Source organism: Pinus tabuliformis, chromosome 1_2, assembly GCF_031772625.1.
Source record: "Pinus tabuliformis cultivar Carrire ecotype Pingquan chromosome 1_2, CPIR1, whole genome shotgun sequence".
Taxonomy (NCBI): Eukaryota; Viridiplantae; Streptophyta; class Pinopsida; order Pinales; family Pinaceae; genus Pinus; species Pinus tabuliformis.
Window position 1 is genome coordinate 81,403,103 of NC_142298.1, and position 17,625 is coordinate 81,420,727.

A 17,625-nucleotide genomic window follows, 5' to 3' on the forward strand; every position below is an offset into this window, starting at 1 on the left:
GTCTTGACTCTTGATCTAAGACAATATTTGTAGGGAGACCAAAATGTCACCAGACAGGACCAAAGCAGAGTTGGGCTAGGTGACCAGTAGATGAGGTCTCAGTGCATGCTATAAACAGAACTATTTTGCTGAATCTGTCAACAACAACAAAAATGTAATCATAATTTGCAACAGTCATAGGAAACCAACTGACCAAGTCCATGGAAATAGTTTCCCAGGGACATGATGAAATGGTAAAGGGAAAGGAGAGTCGCTTCTTATTAAAATATTTGGACCTCCAACAAATTGTTCAACGTCTCAGGAAATTAAAAACAATTCTATGCATATGAGGTTAATAGAAACAGTTGACGCGATGGGGAGTCTTCTAATTGACCTAGGGTCCACCATATACCTGCCTTCAAAAGAGTATCTTGTTGTCCACCTTGAAGTACACAAAGATTATCGAATTTCTACAATAAATTATCTTGCAAATAAAATTCTTGATATGGCTCTAAATTAGAAGAGGAAGGATGCTAAAGTGCATTGTAGACTTTGCCAAAATCCTGATCTGAATCATATTGGTGTGCCTAATCATGGAAACCAACACGGGAAACGCTCAATGCAGTTACGAGGAGAGCAAAAGGAGGACGACTCAAAAAATTGACAACTTTGTTAGAAGCATCCTTTTTTTACTTGATGACTAGATAGATTTTCTCTGAAATGAGGACGCCCGTTTGAAATGTCATTCTTCTTGAAGTTTGTTCTGTGATTGCAATGACAAATGATTTGTGTGCACAATTGTTTCCCTTCTTAAAAGATAGTGATGTCAATACTTGATTGACTGGACAAGAAGATGCAATTCTTTATCATAAGTAAATAAGAAAAGATAATTTTATTAATTTCCAACAAGTCACCACAAATAGGTAAATGGGACTGCTAAGTACAATAGTATCAAGTATCAACACACTGTGGGAGCACAAGGGCTACTCCTATATAAGGACCAAAATCAGAGAGTAATTCTACAAGTGACCATTGTGCTTGAGTACTCTTAAGGCGGAGCAAGAAGCATTTGTTTCTATCTCAAAAGGTTGATGCAAATGTGGCCATGCAAGAACAAGTGCAGAACCAAGATGTTCCTTGAGTGTAGGCAAAACTTGTTCATGTACATTAGTCCAAACAAAGTGGGTCTCATGCTTTTTTAGTAGCTAATGATAAACAATATAATAACACCAAGAATAAACTTGTGATAAAAATAAGCCAAACCAAGAAAACTGCAAAGCTTTGTAAGATTGTGAGGAGTGGGCCAAGAGCAAACGACCTCAACTTTAATTGGATCTACACGTACTCCTTGAGTTCTTCACTCTTGATAATAAGCGAAGATATGCAATCTCTGTTTGTGCAAATGAACATTTTGGAAAATAGGAAAATGGTTTATTTTGTTTCAGGATTTGATGTGTCCTTGAATACACGCCAATTTTCTTTCCAAGTTTTTGAAAAAATTAGATTGTCATCAAGATATATGATTATGAAATCCTCAATACGTTCCTCTAAATCTCATGAAGCATCCTTATCAGTGTGGCAGAAGCGTTGTTAAGCCCAAAAGGCATTACCAACCACTCAAGAGTCAGAAAGACCCATTTTAGTTTTGAAAGTGATTTTCTATGTGCCATCTTCTTTGATACATACTTGATGATAATCACTTTTTAAATCAAGTTTAGTGAAATTTTTTCTCCTTGCCACTGGGTCAAGTTGTCATCTATGTGAGGCAGTAGAAATATTTTTTTTTATTGTGATATTGTTAAGTGCTATAACATCAATGCACGGACACGTAATGGGTGCCTAATGGTTATGAACATGTGTTTCTTCCTAAGGGGTCATAGGTTCAAAACTAGAGGGGGGTAAAGTATGTACACCTCCATAGATTTTAGCATAGATTTTAGCATTTAAATGGCTGTGCGAAGGGGGGTCTCTTGTCCCATAAACAAGGGGCTCTCATACACCAATTTGATGTTTGACTTGGCTGTGGCCTTAAAATTAGATTATTATTATTATTATTAGTTACTATCCTTTTTTAAGAACAAGAAGAACTTGAGATACACAAGGAGATAGGCGTATCTCAAGGAGATAGGCTAGGCCTGATGAAGACTTTATTCAAAAAATCTTGAATTTGACGCTTTGTCTTCTCATTTTGTAAAATTGAAGTGTGATAAAGTGGTGCACCTGGTAGAGAAACTCCATGACGCAAATCAATAGCATGGTCAAAGAAACGTGTAGGAGGCAATATGTTGTGCTCTTGAAAAACATAAATGTCATTTTTAATGAAGTTTCTAAAAGAAAGTAACTGCCAGTTGTAATTGGGCCTGAGTGACGAGGAGGTTCTCTTGATCATCTTGGTGTTGATGAGTGCCACTTGTCCTTTCTAACTCATTTTGAGGATGGGATTCTCTATTTGTTTGTATTGGAGGTGCTGGTATATGTGGTTTTTCTATGTTGTCTGTTACAATCAATGCCTTTGTGTTTTGTAGGTGGAAACATCGATGCTTATCATGGTTAGTCATTATAAAAAGGGTGAGAATAAGATGGAGAAGACTTAGAAAAAGATTGAGAAGTGACAAGAGAGAAAACGTGAGGAAGAGTTTGCTTCTAAGCTGGTACTAAAGATGGCATGCCCTTTGCTGTTGGCTTGTAAAAAGTTGACGGGGTGTTGCTTGTCTTACGAGTTTTCTCCTAAATGTGCAAATTGAAAAGCACCATTCAATGTCTTGATCCTTTGGAGCTTCGATTCCTTATAAACATGTGGAAATAGCTCGCTCAGAAATTTGAGGATAAAGGTTGCTGCTTCATCTTTTACATTTAATTGAATTCAAAGTTGGTTGAATTGTCGGATGTGTTCTTGCACTAACATCTGAACTTGTTGGCACAGTGAAAGCCATTCGGTGCTCAAATGATGCTTATATGTTGCTGGAGAAAAAGTCTCTCGCAATGTTTGCATATACTGAGTCCATGTCGTTCTAGGATTCTGGTTTTGTTCTCTATCGGTGACTCTAACAAAATTCAACTTAGCAAAATTGACTTTATCAAAATTTGGTAGATCATTGTAATCAAACCAAACCCCAATGTCTAAGATCAGACTATCAAGGAGATCTGATCCCGATGAAACTGATACAGATGGACTTCACATTTGGAAATAGTTCGCACTTTGTCAATTAATAGATCAACAAAGCTAGCTAGATTTGTGACCTGGTTTATAAGAGATTGAGTCTCTTGCTCGGATGTCTTCTTAGGAGGCATGATGAGACAATAATAAGAAGACATTGGAAAAAAAAGACAATAGAAATAAGTGCTGCAATATTTCTGATTTCTCCTGAGTTTTTCAGCCTGGTTTACAAGAGATTGAGTCTTTTGCTCGGATGTCTTCTTAGGAGGCATGATGAGACAATAAAAAGAAGACATTGGAAAAAAAGACAATAGAAATAAGTGCTGCAATATTTCAGATTTCTCCTGAGTTTTTCAGGTTGCGAAATTGTCTGATATTTTCAGAATTCTTCAGGTCAAGTTTATTCTTCCTGATAAATTCTGTTATGTTGCATGATATTTCTGATAAGTTTTCTTCCGGACCCTTGGTGATATATTCTCCAAAAGGATATTTGCAACATTGATAGAAATGCCACTTTGAACCCTTATATCCCTATTTATAAGCCCACTTATGAAAAGGGAAAATATGGAAACCCTTCAAAATAAATCTTCAATAAAATTGAAGGCAAGACCAAAAATTTCGATGTTATACTTACTGAATGGAGTGCTTCCCTTTGAAGTTGCAGTTTGTAGCAACCAAATATGGAGGACTTGGTCAATCCAATGGAGAGCACACAGCTACATATTGTCATTTTTATTTCCAAATGCTCTATGGAATATAAGAACTCGGGAGAGGTTAGGGGACTTGAATGAGATCACATGCCTCAAAAAACTGCTATTTAGGACTCGTAATGTTCTTTGATTTTGGGCTGATTGTTCTCCCTCAAGAAACAATAACGTCCAAATTTATATTTGTTGTATAGATATTTCCATCCTCTTTTAATAAAAAAATGACATTGCAACTAGATCCACATATCAGAAGTTGAGGAAAATACAAAAAACAATATGAAGGATAAATGGAAGAGATGTGATGTACTGTGATTTTAGGCTGATCATTCTCCCGCAAGAAACAACAACAATTCTCAAATTTATACCCATTACATAGATTGCTTTGCCCTCTTTCCAATTAAAAGATGTCGCTGCTAAAGGAAAATACAAAGAACTATGTGGAGGGAAGATTGCAATGATGTGGCTGATTGCGATGATGTGGTCAAGCAAATAAGTACATGAGTTTGCAATAACCATAAATCTGAAGAAAGAAATGCCATAGAATAGCTTGCAGAGCCAATGGCGTCAAAATTAAAGTAGAGTTATGTGTGCAAATTTGCAATCAAATAATGTCATTTCCTTAAAAGAGAAAGGTGGGTAAAACACTAGTAAGAGGATTCCCAAGCAATGTTATCAAAATTGGATTAGTCATTGAATTAGTGGACCCCAAAGACCTGAACTAGACAAAACCCAGAAAGAAAACTAGTCTATCAAAAAAACATATAAAATATTCAGATTTTGAATATGTGTGAGTGTGTGTGCGTGCGTGCATGAATCCATGTGAATCCAAACCATTATACACAAATATGCAAAGTTTCTCATGTATATGTGAGGATGAATATAACCAAAATAGCACCAAGTGCAATCCATCTTTGAACCAAAATACATCAACAAAGAGGCTGTAAATGGTCTCTAGAGTCCAAAAATAAGCTATATTGCATTGGTTTTAACTTTTTGATATAGGGTAATGGTGGGGATGGGGAGACACATCCTCGGGATGGCTAAAGCATAGCTCCAAATTATTCACGGGACGACAGGTTGGGGCCACAATAATAATGATGATGATGATGATGATGATGATGATGATGATAATGATAAAAGAATATTAAAAATGTAGAATTTACCATAAATATTTGTTGTTGCTTCAAGGTTGTAAGCATAACAAGCTATATAGTATTATGCTCAACCGTTACACTTGGCCATTTTGAAAAAGTTCGAGCAATATAGAATAGGATCGAGTGACATTCCATTATTGGTTGCTAGACACGAGCAAAATACAATTTAGCTTCTATGATACAAATTGTCTCTATAACAACGTTTCTTCCTCATATACCCGTTTTTATGATACAAAGAATTGTCTCTATAACAACTTTTCTTCCTCATATTTCTTGTTAATTAAGTTGCTTGATACAAGGAAACGGGTACATGTTTCTGAAACTGAAACACACTGGAAATGTGGTCCCCATCATACATACACACACATATATATATATAGAGCACATTATATTGAAACTTGGAAAGAAATCATTATGAATAAATGAGCAAGAATATTTAAATGACAAGCAATGTTCCCACCATCACATTGTGATCCTTATTATTGCCTCTACCTCAATCCTCTAGGGACATTAGTCAACACCACCCAATTTTGATGAAACTACCTAATCCAAGCTTTAAAATATGCTACGAAAATCCTAGCATGCTTGATCAATGATTTTGGTTTGAGTGAAGGGTACATTTTTGCTAAGGCCATGATAGAGGAGTCCAACAAGCAATATCACTAACATCGAGGTACATAAAGGGCTTGGTGCTCTTGATTAACTACCAATTCCATACCCTCATACATGATAGAATCTAATGAAAATAATCCTGAAATTCTGAAAACTGTTAAGTCTGCTGAATTTTGAATAGGATATGAAATTCTACTTTCTCCATATGAAGACCGATGAGGTTGGAAACACTCTCAAACATCCTGAAACAATTAATGGTAATGTTAAAAATTTAAGTAAAAGTGACATTTCTTTTACTTTAAGAATTTAACATTACCATTAATTAACAACATTTTGGTGCAAACTGAGAGTGAAACCCTTTTTAAAAAAAATCCGGTCTTAGAGGTTTCTAGAAGTCTCATTAATTCATAATTAACCTCTGATTAGGCATTAAAACCAAAAATGTGGGTCCCAACAATTAAATCAAAGCAAAATCAGACAAATTTCATTTGGAAATGCAATGTATAGGCGTTGAAACACGTTTCAGTTTGTATGAAACACATTTCCGACATGTGAAATGTGTTTCATACGAACTGAAACATGTTTCAGTCGAGTTTCAGAGTTTCGATACGGAAACACGGTTGATACGTGGGGGTGTCAAGTTTCCTGCAACATAGCTTTTTAATGATGATTATGTTAAAACATAAAAGGCATTCCCTTCTTAGTAGGTTTTGTAGACTTTTATAGTTGTGTTGAAAGCTACTATAAAACACCTTGGTTCTGTAAAGAGATTAGATTCATATTTTAGATTAAGAAGTTGATTGAATAGGAAATTTATTCAAACATTTAGTACCCAATCCAAGTCACTACTATCTAATTTTTTTCACAATGCTTGAGGTTGGGATGGTGGAAGCATTGGACTTGAATGACTCTTGGAAACCCATGTACAATATGTAAAATTGAGATGACCCGAAAAATGAGAAGAACAAGAGCAATAACCACAAGGATTAGCCCTTTGAATTGTTGCATTCTTGTTTTCTTGACATTGAGGCTTTGTTTGTTATAATATTGTTCCTAAAAATGCAATATTTAAATCACCAAAAACCAAAATTGAAACCCATGTTTTGAGTTGCAACTTGTATAATAGATTTAGATTCAGTGTAGTACAAAATTAATGGATGGGAAAAATGATCATATTGTCCAATCATCAATGTCCATGATTGTTAAAATTGAATATATATGCTTGAAATATCCTTGAAATATGCACAAAAAATCCTTGAAATCCACCTAGAACAACCCTAAATTTTGTTTGGAATGTCCTTGAAATTTGCTCAGAATGTCTTTGGGACGACTAGCAAGTCCTCAAGTCCTTGATGAAGTCCCTAGCAGTTTGGGGGTGTTTCCTAAGGGACCCCAAGTCCTGGAAACATGAGAACACAGGTTGCACAGATTTGTTTTGGGGGGACGAGTCCCCGTGCAATGTAGAAAATAAACATATTATTAAATAATAACTTGTCTAGACACTAGACTATAGATTCTACAATCTAATCATATGACAGAATCATGTGAATCCTCATCCTCTACATCCTGAACATGACTAGACTATGAAATGGTATTCCAACTTGATTCTGTTGGCCTTGAAGGTACCCATCCGACATTCATATCTTCTTGTTGTGGAAGTGGGTCTAGGTCCATCCAAGGTAGGTCTTCATTGTCAAATGTTGATGTTGAGTCTCCACAAACCACTTCGACGAGGGATCAAAATCATCCAAGGGTATGTTGCTTGATTTAGGGGTCTTGTTCAACAACTAGTTGTGCCTCGACTTGAGGTTGTACTAAATATAAGTCATATCATTCAAACATTTTTGTTCCAAATGGTTGTGCTTCTTGATGTGTATACTCTAAAAAAAACTCTAATTGCATTCATATCCATGATCACTACATGTCTAGCTTAATGTCTGAATCACAAACTTTTGCAAATCAGGGTATTGGCTACCAAACTTCCCCCACTAATAGGCTACAAAAAGAGTTGAAGGAAAAGACACTTTAGCAAATGAGTTGAAACCAACTCAAGTTTTGCAACGAATAATATAATTTGAAAAATTTGAAATTTCTTACCTATTGGATCTTTTAATCTGCTTTGTATTGACATAGACATGTCAAAACTAGAAATACTCTCATTAAAATGCAAGATCTCATTATGTATCTCATCTTGTATCTTGGGATTAGGGACCATGTGCTCAAAGCATTTGTACAATCCATCTTTTACCTCCCCATTTGCTTCAAAATCTTTTGTATAATGGCATCTTCAAAATTTAGAGGCAAAAAAACTTCATCAATTGAGTTTGAAACTTTGGATAAACTTTTGTAATGGATAACATAATTTAAAAACTTTGGAGCTAGTTATGTTGGGTTTAAGTAATAGCTAGCTGCATGTAAGGTCTACTATGGTGTTGTTTGTTCCATCTATCATCAATGGTTTTCCATGGAGGGAAGTACGTTTGTCTTTTATCACCATATGCTGTTTTTATTGCCTTTTTGGCAAGATCCTTGACCTCATAACCCATGGTGTGTTTATCACCATCCACCATTCATAACACTTTGAAAAGGGTCTCACTGTAATGAATAACATAATTTAAAAAAATTGGAATTACTTACCTTGGGTTTATGTAATAGCCAACTGCATGTAAAGTCTATGGAATTGTTTGTTGCATCTATCATTGATGATTTTCCATAGAGGAAGATACTTCAGTCTTTTGTCACCATATGTTTTTTCTATTGGTTCTTTCACCTGATCCATGACCTTATAAAAACCCATATCGAGTTTAACACTGCCCAACATTCACAACACTTTCACAAGAGTCTCACTGAATTGCACCATCTCTTTTGCCTTTTTCCAAAAGAGTTTTCAAAAACTTTGTCAACTATGTCTTTCCCTTCATCCTTTTTGCTCCATTGAGATGGACTACTCATTACAAGAAAACCTCTTTCACAAGTTGGCTTTTAGCTAATGGATTGTAACATAAGAAAATTCATTGCAAATCGTGTAATAGCTGTATGAACAAGCTCTTTGTCTCCAATGTATTTCCTCATAAGGTCCAAAACCCATGTGTGCTTGTAGATGTACTCAGTTATGCTTTTTGCTTGTTCCATACACTTCTTCATCTTCTTAATTTTGTCAATATCCTCAAGCATGAGGTTCAAACAATGGGTTGCACATGAATCCACAAAATGGTGGGATGTTTTTCCTCCAACATCCTTCCTACTACAACATAGTTGGAGGCATTGTCTGTGATGCTCAACTACAAAATATGAAATAATAATTGTGCATTCTTCATCTGATCGAACGCTTCCATAGATTTAAGAAACATAGTTCCTTTTGGGCAAGCAATTAGGAAATTAATAATGGTGCAATATCTTCCATAAGTCCATCCATTAGACATGATTTCACACCCTGTTTTACTCCATGACTATTTGAACTCTATGAGGTATTCATCTATTCCTCGAACCTCATTTTGTAAAAGTGCCCCCCTTGATATCATGAAAACTAGGGCTTGCCCAGATCACATGAAGTTATAGAATCTAATATAGGTTGATAATATAGAAAATTAGTAGCATTGAAAGGTACGTTTGCATCATACCACCACCTAACAATGCATTCCCAAGCAGCCTCCTTTTCCATCTTCTTCCATTTAGCATCAGTGGTGGGCTAAGCACCCGGGGTGGTGCGGGATACAAAGAAAGAGTCAAGCCTACTACGTGGCTTCTTCAAAGTGCATGAACCATGGCTAGAAACAAGTTCTTCTCTAGGTTCAGTAGGAAAACTGGAGGCTTTTTTCAAAACTAAGCATTTGATTTTGAGTGGCACGCTCATCATCGATTAAACCTTAACTTCTCCCCATCTCTTTTTTAATCTTTTTGGCCTGCGGTTGTTTTGCTTGGTATTCAATATAAACTAGCATCTTAGATCACCGAAGATGTTTTTGCAAGGTTTTACATTCTCTCTTGCATGTGCTAAGTATTGCTGCAACCTATGGATATCCCCACCACCAACGTCCTTCTGACAATAGTTGCATTCTATTTTCCCTAATACCTTACCTACCTATAATTAATACTGATTGAAATGGAGTTAGTAAGGAATCAGGCATAGTGGTATAAGGCACTCAAGAATAAAGCACTTGCTGGCTGGTCGACCTCACCACTCATCAGGTTGGAATAAGTCACTCTCTTGCAGGCCATCCCTCCAAAGAATTAGAATCGGCATTCTCCCTACTATTTCTACTTAGATGTTGCAGGGAGCTAAGTCATTTGAATTGGCAATGATCCCATGTTGGGTCCCTCTTCTCTTTAGGACCCATGACAATTTTTATACCAACAGAAAAAAGCCCGCAAATAAAACCTCAGGAATTCTTATTTATTAGGAAAAAACAACAATTTTAAAAGAGAAAAGAGCAGCCTAGACATACCACCACAAGCCTTCCAAATTTATAGATGAACAGCAGCTCCAATAATCCAAAACAGCAACTTCAAAACAGCTCCTAACAGCAAAAAATAGCTCTGTAACAGCCCAAGAAATTCTGAAAATCAACCCTTGAATCAGCTCCAAACTAGCCCAAGAAATTCTGAAAGTCAACCCTTGAATCAGCTCCAAACCAGCCCAAGAAATTCTGGACATAATCTTTTGAATCAGGTCCAAATAAACCAAGAAACTTAAAAACTTTCCAAATCAGCTCTTCAGCCAGCTTTTCAAAACAGCATTTCAATCACCAATCAAAATCAACCCAAGAAACTCAACTCAAAAAAATTCAATTAGCTCAATTGAAACATGTGAACAAAAAGGAGGGGGGGGGAGGGCGGACCTCTTTAAAGTAGGGCCCTAGAGTTACATTTTGTGCCACTTTTATTAATTTACTGCTTTTCTTTTATAAATTTAACTTTATGTGGTCCCTAATTGCAGCTGTATGGAACTAGCCAGTTTGGCGATTTATTGCCAATTTGGTACAGAACCGGCTGGTTGGCATGGAATTGAAATCTTGATCTAGATCTATAAGGCCCTGAATTGGTGGGATTGACCAGTTTTGCTGGTTCAGGTCTGGTTTTGATAACATTGTTCTTTTTGTTTTCCCATGAAAAACTAAGGCATCTTTCTTTGGTTTGATCTTGAAGTTGACAACAAATGGGATGAGTCGACTGTGACTTGGGAACTAGTCATGTTGTAGCCGCACCCATGCTAAGCCATGTCGCATGGGCGAGACACTTGTTGGAATGGAAAGAGTTGTGTCAATGTTAAATCACTTTGACACATAGTGAATCGATTGAGTTGCGAAGAAAAAAGTGGCAATGCCTTGGTGGAGAATGCCAAAGTTTGATGGAGAAGACATCTCGATGGAAGTTGGAAGAGTGTGCGGATGGATGTTGGGCAAGCTTGCTACATGAGGAGGTTTTAAGTAGCAATTGAATCACTATACAGAAACCATAATGAGGAATGCCTTAGTGAGAGCCTTTTGGGTCGCAATCCTTGGCAGCCATAGCTCGTGGTTGAAAAATATGAGTATGGGAGTGCAACTTGTCAAGAAGTGGCATGGTTGTGTTCCTTGAGTGTTGTGTAGAGTGCTATAGTTCCTTATGGAAGTGTTCAAGGTGGGACAGAGTTTGCAACAACAATGATCCAACTCCATGGAGTGATTGGAGATGTGTTGTTGGTCTAACAAGTAGTAGATTATGAAAAGACAATGAAATTGGAGGATAAGCTATTTACTCGGTCATAACATTAATGGGATGCTTGATTGTGAGGGCATATTGCAAGGAAGAGTTTCTCACCAGTTGAAGTGCACTATGGTTTGAGGATGCCCCAAGCTACCTGTTACCCACCACTAGTGGGTGACCCCATAGGAGAATTTTTATCCTAGATTTGTCTTCAGCTGGCAGCCAACAACCCCTGATAGCCATCAATGTAGCCGATATTGTGCAAGATGCCTCCGCTCCCTGATCCAGTCATATGTCCCTTGCCCATTTGTTGAGAGAAGGTGGGCCATCCAATCCTAAAGGTGAGGTTTTTCATTACGTAATAGGGTGCTTATGCTTGTTTTTCTTGGGCACACTTGGGTATTGATTATTTGGTGACTTGGAAGGAGGAAGGGTTTTTAGTGTAGTCTTGTTCCCTTACCTTAACTAGGGGGTTAGTCCTCAACCCTAGTCCCGTGGGATCTCCCCTGTTGGCTTGTAGCTTTAGGATGGGCACTACTTGGGAAACCTCGATTTTGGTAGCACGGTTCGCTTTTCCATTCCATGTTTTTCACTCCCCTCCACACATTACATGCCCTATTTCATCATCTTTCCTCTCTGGGTCCACAAGGCTCTGGTACTCTCGTCCCCTTGTCCACATGTCTGGGTCGGGCCTAGGACGATGCCTTGGAGGTTGATGCAGCTAAAAAAAAGGATAAAAGCATAATATGGCCACATACAAAAGGAAATAATACCACAAAATGCAAAAGATGGTCAAGACAAAGTTTAGCGCATGGGCAAAGCCAAACATGAACTCTACCACTTATCATTATGGCCATCACCCTGGTTCCTAGGGCCCCTATGAGTGCCCCTTGCATCATTAAGGAACCCTTGTATGTCCCAACCCCTGGTAGGCGACGCACTGCCTCACCTTAAGGGGGTAATTACTGTTATATCATACACATCATGCTCTCATCCCTTGGAGCCCCAAGTAGTAAAATAAGAAAAATCAATAAAAGAAAAAAGGTAAATGAAGAAGGGTGGAAAAACAAAGGTCGAAGTAACTCATTTACCACACCAAAATATGTGGACATCCCTCATCATTACCACCCTTGAGCCCATGGCATTTGGCCTTGAGACCCCTGTGTCCCCATCCACCTCATCATTATCCACATGACACCTACCACTTGAAGGATGTACCTTGGACATGTCCTTCCCTTTAGGGGCTGGGAACACCTAATAGGGTTGTTTATTAACCACTCCTACCTAGGGAGGTAACACCATTACATGCTCAAAGCCCCAAATTTGGAAGGGAAACCCACTATGAAGTCTCATTTTTGCCCTTGATTAACAAGCTTATTCACTCAATTGCACTAATGAATTATTGTATCTAAAGGTGAGGAGACACATTGGATCTTATACAGGATTGGCAGGTGGTTTCATCATGGGCTGGGCAACTTAACTGGGGCCCAAGCCCACCAGAGGATCATATCGACACTTGTAGGGGATGCGTTGAGAGCCATGGGTTTCCATCATGTGACAGAGCATTATCTCATGCCATGGGTAGCCTCAACACCTTCAGTAGCTTGTTCATTGCCCCACATTATATGCGAGATGATGCACTTGGACCAACAGTGCCCCCAACTGGCTTAGCATTGTATACAGGGTTTGGCAGCTGATCCGAGGCCCAAAGGAGGTTTGTCTCATCCTTGAGACATGGGAGGGAAAGCACCATCTTCCGTGCCCTCATTTGGAGCAGTCTACAGGCTTATTTTACACCAGGAGACCCATGAGACCACTACTTGTGCCCCAAAGCCACTTTGGAGCACCACATGATGTTTTACTTGGAGATCAAGGGGCCAACCTCTTGGCCATCATTCATGGAGCCCTCTTCTTGATCATGGCACATTGAAGACTCGATTAGGCCTTCCAACAACCGTCCTACACCATTGTTTCATCATTTCAGCTTCATTTTGGATGGCTTATTCTACACTTTATGAGCTATTTGGTGGGCTTGTCACCAAAGTTATGTTATTTTGCACATTAAAATATTTTTAGGGGCATCTTAGGCTAATTCGAATTAGAAGAGGCTCATATAAATAAAGCTAAGCCTCATTTGTATCAAACATCATCATCACACTTGGATCTATCTCTCTTGAGAATTTCACACTTTTCTTGGTTGTCTATTGGAGATCTCTTGGTTGTAAATTCAAAAAGAGTCAAGGGATCTCTACTTGAATGGTTCATGAGGCACAATACTTGCTAAGGTTTTGCAAATGGGGTAGCAAGCTAAGTGGGCTTGATTGTGGGGAAAAACTCCACAGTTAAGCGCGCTTGAGCCAGAGGAGTTCTGGGATGGGTGACCCCCTGGGAAGTCCTGGTTACCGGGTGCAAGCCCCGGAAGTGATGATTGATGCTATGTGATTCGTTCTCCACATTTCACTAGTTTCAATCCCACTTCTTCACCCCTGTGAGCATCACCCGATGCAATGAGTGCTAAGTGAACTATTCAAAAATCATGAGAAATTAGTCACTTTACGACTACCTCTCATGGAAATGGTCATACTTTGAATGACTTACTTAACGCAGTTGAATCCCAAAAATGATATCTAATATAATGCACTGCGTAAATCCCCCACACTTAAATTCAAAAAGAGTCAAGGGATCTCTACTTGAATGGTTCATGAGGCACAATACTTGCTAAGGTTTTGCAAATGGGGTAGCAAGCTAAGTGGGCTTGATTGTGGGGAAAAACTCCACAGTTAAGCACGCTTGAGCCAGAGGAGTTCTGGGATGGGTGACCTCCTGGGAAGTCCTGGTTACCGGGTGCAAGCCCCGGAAGTGATGATTGATGCTATGTGATTCGTTCTCCACATTTCACTAGTTTCAATCCCACTTCTTCACCCCTGTGAGCATCACTCGATGCAATGAGTGCTAAGTGAACTATTCAAAAATCATGAGAAATTAGTCACTTTACGACTACCTCTCATGGAAATGGTCATACTTTGAATGACTTACTTAACGCAGTTGAATCCCAAAAATGATATCTAATATAATGCACTGCGTAAATCCCCCACACTTAAATTCAAAAAGAGTCAAGGGATCTCTACTTGAATGGTTCATGAGGCACAATACTTGCTAAGGTTTTGCAAATGGGGTAGCAAGCTAAGTGGGCTTGATTGTGGGGAAAAACTCCACAGTTAAGCGCGCTTGAGCCAGAGGAGTTCTGGGATGGGTGACCTCCTGGGAAGTCCTGGTTACCGGGTGCAAGCCCCGGAAGTGATGATTGATGCTATGTGATTCGTTCTCCACATTTCACTAGTTTCAATCCCACTTCTTCACCCCTGTGAGCATCACCCGATGCAATGAGTGCTAAGTGAACTATTCAAAAATCATGAGAAATTAGTCACTTTACGACTACCTCTCATGGAAATGGTCATACTTTGAATGACTTACTTAACGCAGTTGAATCCCAAAAATGATATCTAATATAATGCACTGCGTAAATCCCCCACACTTAAAAAGCTAAAATTTCATTCTTTCTAGGAGCCATTTTATTGATCTTGGATTGGATATATCTCTTGTTATCTTGTAAGTGGTTTTTGTTGAAGATTTTTCATGAAATAATGTCTAATGTGTGGAATTATTGCAACTAGCTAGTTCTTTTGTGCCCTAATTTATTGAAAATCATTGTAAAGAAGGTTAGATTGTTGATTGCACATGTTACTCATGGCATAAAAAGTAGATGAATGTTCCTAGTGGATTGAAACTTGTTTTTCTTCCATGAAAGTCCAGTGATCTTGGCTGGGTAAATGTTAAAAAGTAGTTGCTAGGGCATCCCTTTTTAGCCTCCTTGAAGACAACTTCGACCAAATTTCGAATCACATAGATTCCATGGTAGAAGGATTAGGCACTGATCCAAGAAATTTTGTGATCACCCTCTCCTTTCCCTTTCTTTTTCTCTTCTCATAATTTTGGCCCCCTCTTTCTAGAAGACTAGCTAGGTCATCCTGTGAAATCCTTTGGAGGGTATATTTTTCAAATCCGTCTAGAAAGGGATCTGCGCTGATGTTTCTTCTAGAGGATCTCAAATTTTGAAGCAATCCTAGCGGTTTCCCTAAAAGGGTAATCTAAGTAGTTTGGTTGCCCTAAAAGGGTAACCTAAGTAGTCCTTTGACAAGGTGGCTTTCTTGAGGGTAGTATAAGCCTAGTATTCATTTGAATAAATCATAAGAACCCCTTTCCTCTGTCTTACCTTGACCTAAAGAGTGCTTTGGAGGGAATTTCCTCCCATGATTATCTTGAAAACCCTAGGTCTAGTGTAAGCCCTTACTAGGTTTCTCAAGAATAATGAAAGCCTACTTGAAGGTATATACTCATCTTTCAAAGCTTCTTGAGAGGTCCTATATCATATTGAGGGTTGTGACCATAAACATATTCACCATTATTGAACATTCCTAAACCTTCGGTCTTGACTCTCCTCTTAGGTCTTTCTTGGAGAGCTCTTCTTCATCAAGCCATAATTGAGCCTCTCCTTTGAATAGGCCTTGGGAATCGCCTCATATCCTATCATTGACTTCTTCATTACAAGTGATTTCCTCCATATCAGGACTCCTCCCATCGGTGAAAGTGTGTAAAAAGCAGGTGACACTGATTGAGGTGACAATGGGTCTTTGTCCCATTGTTGTCATTTGGTGTAGTAGTTGTCCCTTAGGTACCATCCTAGGACCCCTGCTAGATTGTGTGGCAACACTACCTTGAGTGTGCTAGTGGTGTTAGCGTGTTGTAATAGTAAGACATGGATTATGGGAGCATTCCATGAGGGCGTGTGATATTGGAAGGTGGAATGGTTAAGTGAGGCATTGAGTGTAGTGATGTGTGTATTTTAAGGAAGACAATTGTAACCATTGGGTCGACTTGGAAGTTGAAGGGCCATAAGTTTACTAGGAAGGTTGAAGGTGGAGCAACACCCTTGGTTTAAGGGAAATGGTTGATCTCCCTTGCACATATATATGGTGGAGGTTGTGGGTTTGTAAAAGGCTTCAATTGAGGGGTGTTGGTTGATCATTCAATCTTAGGGAGCAATTTGATTAAGCAAGAGTTGGAGAGTCATTCAAGGTTAAATTTAATGTGTCCAAGGTAATATTTGAGGTGTGGTGAAGTGTGAGGTTTGGTCCTAGATTAGAATTGGGGTTGGAGATGCTAGAAGTCTTGAAGAGTGGACAATATACTCTAATTGGGCTACTTCATTGTGGACAAGGCGATGATTGCAAGTAGAAGTTTCAGAGTGGCTTGGAGACCAAGGTTGAGACTTGGTGTGTTTTAAGGGAAGGCAAAAGCATTCCAACAAGTGGAAGAAGGCCATTTTAGGGTGGACAATAGGTTCACTAATTCTTTTGAAGAGAAGATCGTGATTGTAGCTAGCAGAATCACAAATGTTGTAAGGGTATTAGTGTAACTAGAGTGGCCAAAGTTGAAGTGCAACTTGTCCCTAATTGTATGTATAGAGGGTCATGGAGGTTGGCTATGTTACCCACCAAAAGTGGGTGACCCCTAGGAGATTTTTTTCTCCTATTCATCTCTTCCAACCAACAGCCAACAACCCTTGAGAGCCACCTTGTAGTCGATGTGACATGCCATTCATATCTACGGCACTTGCATCAGTCATATGTCTCCTTGCCCATTTGTCAAGAGCATATGTTAGAAGGTGGGCTTCTAATCAAAAGGTACTTTACTCATTTTGCAATCAGGTGCTTATGCTTGTTTGTATTTGGGTATTTTGGCATGGATTGTTGTCGAGAAATCTAGGGCATAGCAATTAGGTGATTTCTCTTCTTTTGATATCTACTTGTGAATGCTTTTTACTTCTTTAGATTAGGATCTTCTCTTTCATTAGATTATTATAGTGTTCTTCTTCATCAAACAACTACCAATGCATAAACAACAAGAGACAAGAGACACAGAATGTAGGCTATTAGCCAGGGCCAAAACCTCTCCCACTTGAGAGGAAAACCCAAACAAATTCTTCTTCTTATAGAGACTTTAATCGACGAATACCAAGACCAAGACCCTTGACCTATTCACCTCTCCAAGTCCAAGTCACAAGACTTCTTATTTTGACCTTCTTTTTCCTTGAGTCAACGATGGTCAAACGTCCAACTCTTCTTTCCTTCTCCAGAGATTTCGGCTCCTGCAATTCTCGACCTCATTTAGAAACCCTAGCACGTGTGAATGATCAACTTTGGAACCTTGATTCCCTTCGCTTTAGGTGGAGGCTGCTTCCTTGGCAACTCGACTTGAGATACACCTTATT

The 17,625-nt window shown here is 38.7% G+C and overlaps 1 pseudogene across 4 annotated transcripts in view; it reads left to right on the forward strand.

The window, feature by feature from the left end:
* LOC149204527 (phytosulfokine receptor 2 pseudogene) overlaps positions 1–17,625 on the forward strand; it is a 47,338-nt pseudogene that overhangs the window by 4,189 nt on the left and 25,524 nt on the right. Inside the window, exon 2 of one of the 4 annotated variants that reach the window (XR_016252377.1) lies at positions 2,505–2,559. The exons of the other annotated variants lie outside the window; for them this stretch is intronic. The product of XR_016252377.1 is annotated as a phytosulfokine receptor 2 pseudogene, transcript variant X3 (transcript). Of the gene's footprint in view, positions 1–2,504; positions 2,560–17,625 lie in introns of those variants that run through there. 4 annotated transcript variants of the gene reach the window in all.